Here is a 14,865-nt window from a genome sequence, read left to right on the forward strand (position 1 = left end):
TATGGGGGTGGAGAGCAGGGTTCTGGGGGAGAGCAAACCAGTATGGGGGCAGGGCAGTGCATGGGAAGGAGGGGAAGAATAGCATCAGCCATCCTTACTGAGTACTTTTTTTTTTTTTAACTTTATTTATTTTGAGAGAGAGAGAGAAAGCACAAATCAGGGTGGGGCAGAGAGAGGGAGAGAATCCCCTCCACACTGGCGGTGCCCAGACCAACAACTCAGGGCTTGAACCCACGTACCATGAGATCATGACCTGAGCCCAAGTCGGACGTTCAACCAACTGAGCCACCCAAGCGTTCCCTTACTGAGTGCTTTCAATAACTGCTGGATAGCTATAGTTATCCCCATTCTGGAGAGGAGGAGGCTGAGAGCTTGCAAATGGCAGGGGTCTGGGTGCTGCTGGCCACCCTGCTGCATGTCACTGGGAGGCCCACCTCCACCACCAGTGCCCCCATATCAGACAGACCTAAGGGACCACCCCTGGCAAACAGAAGCTCTTGCCTTCTGCATTTCACTTGGCGAGCAAGGGCACCGACCCTTGTTCTTTGCGATGTTTTTAAACGTCGCGTGCATGTCGTATCTTGTCGTCCTAGCTGGCTGTGTCTCCGTGGGCAGGGCATGGTTTCACACACACTATTTTGCAGAGAGTAGGCAGCCCATAAATGCCTGCTGAATGAATAAGTGAATGAATGTACTCATAGCACCTGGTTATCAATCCGAATCATCTATCCTCAAAATTGCTGTACAAAAGAGAGAAAATTGTTCTTTCCTACTTCACAGGGAGTGCTGAATCGATCAGTTCACTCGTGTCCCTGATGAGACTTGAGATCTTCAGATGAAAAACACTAAATCCTGCTGGATGGAAAAAAAAAGAAAAGCTTGTAAATTAAATAAAATATATTTCACTTCACAACTGGGGCCTCTATGAAGCATAACATCTCATTTAAACTCAAATTGAAACAAAGAGAGTGGAGAGCAGAGGGGAAAATTAAGTTTTCTTCTTTAATGTCCTTTCTCGTTTTTGCAGCATCTAGGAAGATTTCTGGGCGCTGGGCTTGTGCTGCCAAAATGAGAAGAAAAGTACAAAGGGACGCTCGGCTCAGAATTGGCCTCTTCCTGAAGAGTGGGTGGCCCGCCTCCCCCAAGGCTGGGTCGCCAAAGCTCTGGAGGAGCTTCTCACTCAGCAATTATGGCTGCTGGAGCCACACCCAGGCCCCAAGCACCCTCCAGCTTTCGTCTCTGGGAGAAAATGCTGCTGAGCACTGAGGGAATCTGCAAGGAGATTAAAAATAATTGAGGGAGGTCTCCAGCTTTGTGCTCCTCGCCTTCCCTTCAGGGTGTGTGTCTTCCACTCCCAGGTGCCTCTGCTGGGTGGGAGGGGGCCTTCTGGGGAGGAACCAGGTTCGGCTGACCACACCCTTCTTCAAGGCTGTCCTCCCTGTGTGGAGGACTCCTTGCCTTCATTTTCTTCTCTCTCTCTGATCCTTCTGGCCACTTTTGCTGTCTCCCCTGCCTTCTCCTACCCTGTGCCGTCTTACCTGCCTTCAAGGTTGAAAGAAAAATTGTCTTCCCTTGTCTACTCATGTAACAGAACCCTAGTTTGTCGTCCGGTTGCACAGGAAAGCCCATCGCTGAGGAAGAAGTTTATTTGAAAGGCCACCAAAGGAGGGGACAGGAGCAAGGGCCTCAAATCAGCCTCCAGAAAGGGAAAAGTTGGGGTTTTTTAAAGGCAGGCCGAAGAGGGTCTACATGAGACAGGAGCTAGTGACTCAAAATCAGATAAAGGAAGTTACCAAGTAAAGGAGGGTTAGTCTCATTTTGTTGGTCTCAAAGAAGAGGTGGGTGGTCCCAACTGGTTCCAGCCAGCTTCTTGATGAAACCTTGAGTTCTCGCAAAACAACTAAATTAATACTTGGCTATCGTGGGCATCTTCAAGCAAGAATATTATCTTACGGGAACATGGTGGCAGACGGCGTTCTGAGAAGAGGCAGAAGTGAGGAAAGAGCTCCAGCTTCCCTTATCTGCCCAGTCAACTCCTTGGTTACTGGTTTCACTCACACTCTGTCTGGGCAACTCACTTATTCATACAGTCAAGTACCACCCCACACCCAGTAGGAACATCCATTTATACACTCGCCCTCCCAAAGTACCAACTCATTGTGCCCCCAAAGTATCTCATTCTGTCTCCCCAAACCTGGTCATCTCCTGATTTCCATCTTGATGGAAACAGTCAGGCCACTGTCTAGCCTGCTACTCTGGGACGCAGAAACCCAGGAATCACTGAGACACCCCACCCCCACTCCTTTCCCTCTAGCCACATGGCTGCTATGTACTGCCATGTCTAATCTGTTCCATCTCAACTGCCACTGCCTTGGTGCAGGTGCCACTTTCTGTCTCCAGAATGGCTTCTCTGTCTCTAGTTTCTCCTTCAGTCCAACTTCCATCTTGTGGCCAAGGGGATATTTCTAAAATGCCAATCTGATTATGTTCTCACCCTACCTAAATACCTTCAGTGGGATTGTGCTGCCTAAAGCAATAGTTTCTTAGAGATTTTGAAAGATCGAGATTGAGAGGACCCAAGAAAGGCTGAGTCAGGATCTCCAGGGACTCATAGGCAGTTAGCCTGGCATGGACCTGATACTGAAAATCACTTGCCTAAAGAATAAACTTCAAATTCCTTCAAAAGACCTTGGCCCCAATACTCATCCATTCTTCAGCCATCTTGATTTCATTTCCCCAAAGATGCACCCATTCTCTGCCCTGCTATTCTGCTACCCAGATGCCCTCCCCAACACAGGGCTTTCTTATGCCCTGGACAAAATCAATCGCATCCTCCTTTGGGCCTCCTCTGGACCTTGTAGTCAAGAAAACCCCTACTATATTACTTGTCATGTTTTACCTATACTGCATTTTTTAAAACATGTCTTTCCCTCCAGTTAGACTACAGACTAACCCCTTGAGGAAAGTCTTAACTAGTTTTGCACCCCTCAGCTCTTAGCACAGGGCTGGAACATCACTGGTTCTCGATAAATGTGTATGAAAGGCATGACTAAGTGAAGATAAATATAGAAGACACCTTCTTTCCACATATGGAATTTTAGAGAAATGGAATGATATGAAGAGCTACAAAAAAATTTTGCAGTTATGTAGGTTTTAAACTTTCTGAGACTCCAGAATCTTTCCATTTTTCTGCCTTGAGGTTTAAAATCTCCACATGATCAAGGGCACCTGGGTGGCTCAGTTGGTTAAACGTCTGACTCTTGGTTTTGGCTCAGGTCATGATCTCACGGTTCGTGAGTTCGAGCCTCACCCAAATCGGGCTCTGCGTTGACAACGCAGAACCTGCTTGGGATCCTCTCTCTTCCTCTCTCTCTGCCCCTTCCCTGCTTGCTTGCTATCTCTCCAAGTAAATAAGAAAACTTTAAGAAATAAAATAAAATCTCCACATGATCACTACAAGTTTCTTTTTCCCAGGATCCTCAACTAAAACCACCAAGCAGTGATGCACTAAGGTGAGAGTGCCATCAGCTCAGGTGCAGACATAAGGGATGGCTTTGTCTGTGAAGATTCCAAAGACAGTAATGAACCAATCAACATTCCTTCTGCTTTTATGGTCACCATGTGCTGGCAATTCTAAGCAGTGTGAGTCTGGAGAATCCTATGCCCTTCATTTTCTTCTGGCCTCTCTGACTGCTTCTTGCCTGTCTCCTCTACCTTCTCTCTATCCTTCCAGTCCTACCCGCCAAGTAATCTTGTGGTTCTTCTTCCTTTCACCATCATCTTGTGGTTCTTCTTCCTTTCACCATCATAAGTGAAGAGATATATGATGTTTAAAGCTTTCTCAATTAAAAAGAGAGAGAGAGGGGCGCCTGGGTGGCTCAGTCGGTTGAGCGTCCGACTTTGGCTCAGGTCACGATCTCGCCGTTCGTGAGTTCGAGCCCCGCATCGGGCTCTGGGCTGATGGCTCAGAGCCTGGAGCCTGCTTCCAATTCTGTGTCTCCCTCTCTCTCTGCCCCTCCCCCGTTCATGCTTTGTCTCTCTCTGTCCCAAAAATAAACGTTAAAAAAAAAATTTTTTTTTAAAAATAAAAAAAAAGAGAGAGAGAGAGAGAGGGGCGCCTGGGTGGCTCAGTCGGTTTAAGCGGCCGACTTCGGCTCACGTCATGATCTCGCGGTCCGTGAGTTCAAGCCCCGCGTCGGGCTCTGTGCTGACAGCTCAGAGCCTGGAGCCTGTTTCAGATTCTGTGTCTCCCTCTCTCTGACCCTCCCCAGTTCATGCTCTGTCTCTCCCTGTCTCAAAAATAAATAAACGTTAAAAAAAAATTTTTTTTTAAAGAGAAAGAGAGAGAGAGCAGAAAAAGCTTTTGACTGATGATTCAGTTCATCAATGATTGCCTTCCTTGGCCTGCTTGAAAAGATTCTTAAGAGGTCATGAAGATAAAAGAATTAGGCATTCATGTAAATATAATATTTTTAATTTTCTTTTCTTAGGTGCTCACACCAATGAAATAAAAAATTTCTGGGCCATTTCTGCAGTGTTTGTATATCCTTAACTAAACAATTCTTTTAGAATTTGTGACATAGTTCTGGGTAAAGATATGTGATGAGCACACACACACACACGTGCATCTAATTTCGTTCCCCTGAAATGTTAAAACCACGGCGAACAAAACCTGCACAGGGACAGGGAGAATGAGACAGGAGACAAAATAAAATTTTGGAAGCTGGAAATGGACCTGTGGTAAATGACTTTAGCTAACTTGAAAAGCTGAACACTGAGAAAATGGGGAAAACTGAGAACAACTTGATTTAACCCCAGAATCCTTAAAACACTCAGGAAATGGCAGCACCATTTCTGAGGTATCTCAGAAACCAGGGGTAAAGGAGATGTGACTCCCATCCTAGGGAGGATGAGGTGAAAGCTGTTTATGAAGCAGTTAATTAAATCCATAGATTCCCTCCCGCATTCCACGACTGCCTCTCCCCCACCGCAGTGTGAGGTGGGAGATCTGTTCTCAGGGGAAGGCAAAGAGAGGTTCTCTGATCTGGGAGACACCAGGTACAGTTAGGGGTGAGGAGACTCTCCTGAAGGGGGAAGATGACGTGAATGTTTACACACTGAGGAATAAGGCAGTTAAAGCCTCTACCTGTGCTAGGCTGGTTAACCAGGCTCTTGCCTCCCAGCAGGATGCTGGACTATCTATCCTGTGTGTGTGTGTGTGTGTGTGTGTGTGTGTGTGTATGTGTGTGAGCACCAAGGCCACAAAACTGGGTCAAGACAGAATTTTTTTGTAAACTGTATTGCAAAGATATGGAAGAAAGTATATTCATAAAAGAAGAATGGGATAATATGAAAAAGCTGCATTGAGACGATTTTTAAAAAGATATTGGAAATTAAGACTTTTCAAAAATGCAAATTCAAGAGCAAAAAGACAAAAAGATGACAAATAAAACACAGAATTGGAGATCCAAGGCAGAAGAGAGGTGAGGGGAACCTCATGAGACAATGAAGAGAGACCCCAGAATGACAGGTGTGCACCTGCACAGGGGTAACCGGCCCAGGGAGCTTTTGTGAAGATGAAGTTGATAGGATGTTTGATGGAAAGGAACATTTTGGGAAGGGATCTGGACAATTAGCAGAGAGTTTGGGATTGAATTAGTCATAGCCACACAGAAAAGGAGGCAATTTTTTTTTTTTTTTTTTAAAGAAGAAGGGCACCTGGGTGGCTCCGTCGGTTAATGTCTGACTTCAGCTCAGGTTGTGATCTCGCAGTTTGTGGGCTCCAGCCCCACATTAGGCTCTGTGCTGACAGTTCAGAGCCTGGGGCCTGCTTTGGATTCTGTGTCTCCCTCTCACTCTGCCCCTCCCCCACTCATGCTCTGCCTGTCTCTGTCTCAAAAATAAACATTAAAAAATGAAAAAAAAAAAAAGAAGATAGTTGTTAATATTGGGGAGGAAGATTTTTCCTATACCTTTTTAGATTCTTTTGGTTGGTCAAAGAATTACATTGGCATGAGATTAACCAGAGAAAATCAAATGTAATTACACATATATGGTGAATCCATATAAACACTACAGATTCCAAAGACAGGCAAAATGAGGTATATGTCATCCTGAACTAAGGAGAGGGGGCAGGAGTCTGGGATGAAAGAGTACATGATAAGCAAATGTTTGCAGGGCCACTCAGAAACACTGGAACATAAGGAGGAGTTTTAACAAACAGACTTTGCTAAGTTCCTTCCTTGTCTACTACACCTATTTTATATTATACTGTAGATATCTATGGTGATACTTCCCTTTCTGGAGCAGGTCCTCTATCTAAATTCTTCTAGACAGGGGAAAGGTCAAGGTTTTTCCTGAGCCTTCTGTTTCTTCAAAATACTGAGGCTAAAAGAATCTGCATGCCAAGAAGACACATTTGAGGGTGGCAAATTTTGCTCCTCTACATTAATTTGGGGAAGAACTCATAGCTATAATGGTTCAGGATCTGCTCTGAACAGCAGAAGTCCCACTGGCGTAAATACTGAAACTGATGTGAAATACAACTAACTGACCTGGAGACAGGGGAGAACAAAGGAAGTGTAAGTGTGTGGGCTGGGGCTAAGGGAGGATTAGACCTAATTCTCGTCTTTCATAGAAGAAAAATAACTAATGCCTTAGTCTGGAAATGAAGCAATGGTAATACAATCTTGCTAATTGGAGATATAGAGGCAAATACGAAAGAACCAACTAAGAAACAACTAAAATAACATAGCTGACACCAAAGGAGAAATAATTGGGGAGGGGGGAAGCATGGGGAAAGTGGTCTAAGACTATTTTCTGTGTAACTTGGTGACTTGACTTTTCAAAATAAATAATACATACACTTGACAATAAGGAAAACAATGAAATATGGGGATCTATTTGCAAGAGCAAAAAATGTTTACTCTAAACTGAAGCAACTTATTAATATAAAGTTTAGAATTTTTTAAGTAAAGAAAGAATCCACTGGCTAACACCAAAGTGAGTCAAATTTCTCACCTTAAGCAGGTGGAATTATTCAATTTCTGTAAGCAATTCATGACACATTTTTGAAAGAATGGTAATAATGACATGAACTATCTGTAGGAAATGCAAGTTGTGCACACAGAAAGCATACTTTCTACCAGTGCTTTTTACAGAACTAAAAGACATCTTTGTAAAGGCCAATTTTCATATTTCAGTATATACATAAAATATGATAGCTTTTAGAAGGTTTCAACCTTGGGGGCACCTGGGTGGCTTAGTCACTTGAGCATCCTACTTCAGCTCAGGTCATGATCTCACGGTTTGTGAGTTCGAGCCCCACATCAGCTCGCTGCTGTCAGCACAGAGCCTGCTTTGGATCCTCTGTCCCCCTCTCTCTGCCCCTCTTCCACTTGTGCTCTCCCAAAAATAGAAAATAAATTTAATAAATAAAGAAGTTTCCAACCTTGAAAGAAAACTTCTCCCAGTTGAGGTAAAAACTGATTTCAGGCTTTCAGAGTTAGAAGGGCCAGACCATTTGAACCATGAGTCTCCCAGTCAGGATTTGGGAATCTTATGTCTTTGACCAAACTTTCTTTGAAGAACCTCAGAGCAAGCATGGTATACCAGTCATGCTCCAGAGCAGATGAAACTAAAGCTTTTCTTTTTTCCCTTTGGATACAGGTATTCTCAAGACTTACATGTTTTTTTTTGTTTGTTTGTTTTTAATTTTTTTTTAACATTTATTTATTTTTGAGACAGGGAGAGACAGAGCATGAACAGGGGAGGGTCAGAGAGAGGGAGACACAGAGTCTGAAACAGGTTCCAGGCTCTGAGCTGTCAGCACAGAGCCCGACACGGGGCTCGAACTCACAGACCGTGAGATCATGACCTGAGCTGAAGTCGGATGCTTAACCGACTGAGCCACCCAGGCGCCCCAAGACTTACATGTTAAACTGGGTTTTGGATTGATGGTCTCCCCTCCTCACACCCTACATTCATTGCCTTTAGTTCAGAGATGTCCAGTCTACCCCCACCAGCCATATTGTTACCACCTGTCTTTTCTGAGCGCAGCCGTCACTCTCTGAATGGCCTCTTCCTTTCCCGTCCCCATGCTGCTCCCCACCCCCACACCCTGCAGACACACACCTAGCATCTGGGACTATTTCTCAGACAAGTTGCTCATGGAACAAGATTGAGAAACTCTTTAAGATGATCTCCTTCTTTCTCCCTTAAACCTGAGACTTCTTCCAGAACCGTAAGAATACAGTGCCAGTTCTGGGCTTTGTCTGCTTCCTCATATCCAGACCTGGTAACTTTCTAATTCCTTAAGACTTAAAGCTCTCTCCACAAATTCGTAAGGGCTACTTGAAAGTCTCTGAACATCAGCATTCCATGTATGAGCCCAAGGGCCAAGCGCTCTTGTGTTTTCAGGGAGGTTTCATCATTTGGGAAGAAGATCTATGTTCCCTGCATGCCTATGTAAGTGATACATTCTTAAGGAATACCCAAGAGATACAGGGGAAAAAAATAACCAAAGAACTCCATTTCTTTACAATAGAAAATGTTTGAAGAAAGGATGGCCACAGCGTGGGGAAAGCGACCATGCCTGTTTCTTGAGGAGTTTGCACTTTGGAAATGAAACTAGAGATAACATGGAAGGCAGAGGGGAGAGATAGAGGTTGCTCTTAGTCCAAACACACTGGAGTCCTGGAAATGCATTCCTTCCTGGCTGTGGGAGTGAAGATGAGGGTAAGATGGCTGTCCTCTGAGTCAGCTCACAGGGGCTTGGCTGGCTTCCACTGTGTTCTGGAGTGGATTAATTGTGGACTCTGCTAAACCAAGGCAGCTCCAAGCATTCGAGGGGGGTAGGGTGAGGTAGAATCCCCTACTTGACTGCATTGACCAGCTTGGAGGTTTCTTAGCAATGCTGAGTTCAATGTGTTCCTAAAGGCAACCCAAAGCTTCTCCTTCCCCAAGTGACCAAGGCACACACTGACCAACATGTCACATGTGATAAGAACACAGAAACGGTTTTATCCAGGAACTGAATACTAACTGAACAACAACATTCTCCATCCTAGAATCCTGCTGGGCCGAACTGGGTCATCTGCAAATTTTGAAGTATCCCACCAAGGCTTGCTCACCTCCTCAAGCCCGATGTAGGCACTGATTCCACAGCCACCTCTCCAGGTGGCTGCCAGCTCAGGACAGGAACCCCTTCGGAGTGCAGAGAAGTACATTCCTCCCCGCATAAATGGGTGCAGAGCGGATAACACAGTGTAGGACGGCAGAAGAGCTGACAGTTGTTTTTAGCATTGCTCATCCATCAAAAACTCTCTTGAAACCTCACACTCAGTTCCTACCTTTCCTCTTCTTCCTGTCCCAAATGACTAACAATAGGAAGTGAGGCAAAACTTTTAGTGTAGGAATAAATGGGATTTTATTTTTAATGGAATATAAAATGGTTATAATCCCTGTAAACTTTTAAAGTCATCCCATCAGGAGGAAATGGTAAATTATATTACCCTCACTTTAAAATAATAAGTCAAATAATTCCCAACCCTAATAGCTACCTGTCTTAGTCTGTTTGGACTGCTCTAACAGAATACCATAGACAGGGTGTGGTTTATAGGCAATAGACATTTCTCACTGTTCTGGAGGCTGGGAAGTCCAAGATCTAGGTGCCAGCAGATTCAATGTCTGTCCATGGACCGCCATGTTCTCACTGCGTCGTCACATGGTGGAAGGGGGCAGGAAGCTCTCTTTTGTAAGGGCACTAATCCCACGCATGAGGGCTCTGTGACCTAATCACCTCCCAAAGCCTCCACCTTGTAATATCATCACAATGGGAGTTTGATATTGACATATGAATTTGGGGGGACACAAACATTCAGTCTATGGAACGTTCTTAGAAGAGTCTTACAAGGATTGATTAATTAACTGAGATACTATTAGTTTCTTCCTCTCGGTAGTCCAAAAGAACAGAAACATTTCCTTCAGCAAACCACTGGCATAGCTTTCTATGAAGACTGAATAAGAAGGGACCACTATCCTAACATGGTACTGATATTTGGGATAATCATTTTGTGATAATCTTTTATTGTTTTGCCATAGTGAAAAAAATAATATATTAGAGTTGTGCATGATTTTAGACTTCATACCACTGTACTGTCTGTGTGATAATCCATCTGTGTGTATTCTTGTACCTCTTTCTTCATTTTTTTTTTCTTTTTTTTAAGTTTATTTATTTTGAGAGAGAGCACAGAGAGAGGCAGAGAAAGAGGGAAAGAGAGAGAATCCCAAGCCGGCTCTGTGCTGTCAGTGCAGGCCCGACACGGGGCTCGATCTCACAAACCATGAGATCATGACCTGAGCCAAAACCAAGACTTAGACGCCTAACCAACAGAGCCACCCAGGAACCCCATCTCTTCATTCACTTTCATGAGTGTCATATTGCATCATATGTGTAAGCCACTTTCCCCATCTATTGCAGGAAGACATGAAGCTGCTTCTAGTTTAGGGTCATTACAAGCAATGGGTCAGGAACATTCTTATATATGGCTCCAGGAGCACAAGTTTCTCTAGGGCAATGCTCTTTGGTAGAACTTTCTGCAATGATGGAAATGTTCTACATCTGTGTTGGCCAATTCAGTGGCCACCAGCCACATGTGGCTATTGGACACTGAAGTATGACCAGTGCCACTGAAGAACTTAATTTTTATTTATTTCATTTTACTTAATTTAAACTTAAATAGTCACCTGCAGCCTAGAGGCAACTATTGGACGGCACAAGTCTAAGAGATATACACAATAGTGGCATTTCATAGTGGTTCAGACCCTTAGCATGTCTGCACATCATTTCCAGAGCTTCCTTGTGGGGAAATAGGTTCAAGAATTCCTTATACTTTTATAAAAAGTTTAGACATTAAGTAGGAAAAAAAGCTTAGGGCGGAGAGCCGCCACCACAGGGCAAAAGCGCCCAAGGTTAGCTAGCGAGACATTATAATGGGATCACAAGTAACTTGTTATATCACCTGCAGGAAATTACTTTCCATCTGGCACCAATATACTATTGTCCTTTGATCACAAACTCCACCTGCCCCCCCCCCCCCCCGCAGACCCTTTGCTTCTTACACACAAGTTAATGATTACTATCTGATTGTTTTGTTCACGTTCACCACATGTGTAAGATACTGAGAGCTCAATAAATACAGAGACGAAACCCCCTGTTCGGGCCTCTTGGTCTCCTCCCGGACATTAGTCTCCCTTGTATTCAATTCTGCATCTGCTCTCTTGGACAAGAGAGAACTCCAGACTCATAGTCTGCAACACTTCCTAACTGGTTTCCATGCCATGACCTCTCTGCTTCCCAATCTATTCTGTGCCACGCTGCACTGAAACACCACTTCCATTAGCTGGTTGCTCCAGCACTGTCACGGTCTGCCTGTGGGATGGGTGCAGGGTATACAACCCTCTGGTACTCAGGTCCATTGTTTCTGGAGTTCCTGAGACTTCAGTGAGGTGATGCATATGATGTCTTTGAGCAGCATACACAGTAAGTGCTCACTAAGTGGTCGCCAACATCACCCCAATGGTTTTACTGATTAAGTCAACATTTCTCCACTCAGAGAAGGCCTTTTCCAACATGGTTCCATCTTACTTCATGTGACCTCGCTAGGCACACACTGTTGACTGCCTACCCAATGCCATTTCCTCTTTCCCCTTGAGAGAACCCCAAGTGCATCCCAGTAATACATCTTCCTCTGGGTGGTGGCCGTGTGCTTCAGGGGAAGTGGCCCATCCCTAATCCCAAGGGGAGAACCACAATTAGTCCTAGCCATCCTGGACTAGTCATTTGCAGTGCAATGCAATTTGCATGAAAATCTGCAAGGAGACCTCTGATAGATGTATTCTTAGCTGATAAAAAGAATAACGGGGAGGGGTGTCCTTTTTTTCTACCTCTGGATATTGTCATGAGAATGCGATTGCTCTGGTGATGGCAGGATAGAGTACCATAAAGAACCGGGTCCTGGATGAAGACCTTGGACTGCCAAGTTATCCAGCCAGGATGGGCCTGCCTCTAAACACGGGTGTAAGATAATGCACTAGCCCTGTTCAGGGCTTCTTTTCAGCAGGTACACACCTGTTGTCATATTCGTTGTCAGCATATTGAAATACGTCTGTGCTGCTTTGTTAATAGCATTGTCCCGAGCCTCCTGAGTGTCTCAGTACCACCCCAGCCCCTCATTCCTCCCCTAGAATTTGCTAGGCTTTCCCTTATCCCCGCACAATGGGTAAATACTGGCCATAGCAGAGGCCTCCAGGACCCTACTCCATCACCGCAGCCAGGGGCCATTCTTGTTATAGTATTAAAATCCATGCTGAAACTGGTATAACATTAAAAAATCAATTTTGTCTTTACTGTTTACACCACATGGGGCAGGGATTACTGTTACTTGCAACCCAAAGCATGCTAATGGACTCTTTCCTGCCAATCAGAGCAAGCCTTTCTAGGATGGCTCTTTGCCATGTAGCTCAGCTTTTCACCTTCCTACCCCCAAACTAACCCATCCCTTGATCTATTTCCAAGCCATACCCAACCACTCCAATCCGTACAGTTTGCTCCTCACTCCATATGCCTATAGCATATTGCCTATACCACACAATGTGGCTCTTAAAAAGGCTTGCATTATTTCCCAATTGTTCCGTGTAGGAGTGCACATGCACGTGTGTGTTTTATTCCATAAGGAAACAGTAACATTAAGGGCAGGAGCTGAAGTATAACCCTTGTCTATCCCCCAGTAGCATAACATCTGTAAGCTTACAATGATATTTAAATTAGAAAAGAAAGACTCCATGAATAATATGGCTACTGTTGATTTTCATTGGCTATTTATTCACGGGGGCCTTGTTTTTATTTTATATTTTTGGTGGGGGAATGGGCGTTTGGAAAATAAATCTAAGGTATGCAAGTCAAAATGGACTCTGAGCTCTCAAACCTCCCTTGTGACCTCAGTGCACATTTCATGTGGTCAAAGCCTCTCTAAGAATGCAATATGAAAGATCTATAAACCAGAGCCCAAGGAAGCCTCCAGATAGCATTTCATTCTGTTGTTCTACTTAAACAAAACAAAACAAAACAAAACAAAACAAAACAAAACCCAACACCACAAAACCCAGAGCAGACTCGCAGGCGGCTAAGAGGCTTGTCAGGGAGCTGGGGAACCAACCTTGGAGCAGCCTGGCTGTTCCCCTGGGTCGGCAGTCAAGCCGTTGCAACTTTGCCCTCAGAACTAGAGCAGAGTGCTGGCAATCACATCTACAGCTTTCTGCTTTCCCCTGGACTTCTTGGAACTGTGACTGAGAGCATCTAAAATCCCTTCAAGAACGGGCACCTGGGTGGCTCAGTCAGTTAAGCATCTGACTTCAGGTTGTGATCTCCCAGTTTGAGGGTTTGAGACCCACATCAGTCTCTCTGCTGTCAGCTTGGACCCTGCTTGGGATCCTCTGTCCCCTTCTCTTTGCCCCTCCCCCACTTGCTTGTGTGCTCTCTAACAATAAACATAAAAAAAAAGATTAAAATGGGGAGTGGGGGAGAGGGGAAATTGGGTGATGATCATTGAGAGCACTTGTTGGGATGAGCACTGGGTGTTGTATGTAAGCCAATTTGACAATAAATTATATTTATTTAATTTATATTTATTTATATAAAAATATAAAAAATAAACCATACTCTAACCTAGGGAAAAAAAAAGATTAAAATAAAATAAAATCCCTTCAAGAACAGGCCATGAGAAAGTGGACCTCGTTTCCACATCCAGGGCATAGATTCTGTGACAGCCCTCCCCTAAGCTGGGGACAACAACCACGGCCAGGAGGAGCCTTGAGGCTCCTTCAAGTGCCTGGATCTCTGAACCTTCCTCGCCAGCTTCAAGGAGATGACCTGATTGATGGAGGGGAGCAGGAACACCAGGAGTGGCTGGAGAGGCCAGACTGCCAAAGCCAAGACTGCCTGATCCTCACCCACCCCCACCCACTTAGGGGGCAAGCCAAGCTGTGTGGGGCTGGCCTCTGTGTGCAGTCTGAATGCCCATAAGCACTGACTGGGAGACCAGATGGATCCCGCACCACCAGTTCACAGGCACCGGGAATCGCCCTCGTCACTGGCCCTTGTTGTCTGCAAACACGTGGGTTTCCACTGTGCATGGGCGGTGCCTGGGCTGCCTCCATGTGACCATGGCACACGCCTGGGCAGCATCCACGCCCGTTCTCCGACGGCAGTATCCAAAGCACCCCTAGTTCATCTGATTCTCCACTCCGCCCCCCCCCCCCCCCCCCCCATCTCAAAACACATGGTTCTGGAAAACAGACTCCTGCACTCACTGGGCTGCTGATACCGGCTGGCACGTCACCCATCATGAGGGCCCAGGGGAGGTGGCTGGACCAGAGAGAGTCCACCAGGGCTGGGCCAGGACTCCCTTGGGCTTGAAGATTAGAAGCTGCTGAAATCTCAAACCCGAAATACAGCCATTCAGAGATCTTTTCTCCACTTGCCTTCTTGTCGGGGCTTGTTCTTTCTTTGTTACAAAAATGTTCTCCCTTTGTTAAGATGGTTGAAGGATTTTTTTTTCCCTTTTTTCTCCAGGACTGCCTTGTCTGCAGCAAGCTGGTCTAGTCAGAGAGCTAGATTTCCACCTTTGTGACACCTTTAGGAACTTGGATTCACTCTGAAGAGCTGTCCCTGGAGAATCCGATCTTCATTGCCCACCCCCTGACTCCAGAGGCAAGAGCATTTAAGCCCACAGTGGCCTATCCCAGGGACTCAGATCCACTCCCCAAGGTCTAAAGGATCTCTGAGAGCTGCTGGGATGGTGAATC

Source organism: Panthera tigris, chromosome B2, assembly GCF_018350195.1.
Source record: "Panthera tigris isolate Pti1 chromosome B2, P.tigris_Pti1_mat1.1, whole genome shotgun sequence".
Taxonomy (NCBI): domain Eukaryota; kingdom Metazoa; phylum Chordata; class Mammalia; order Carnivora; family Felidae; genus Panthera; species Panthera tigris.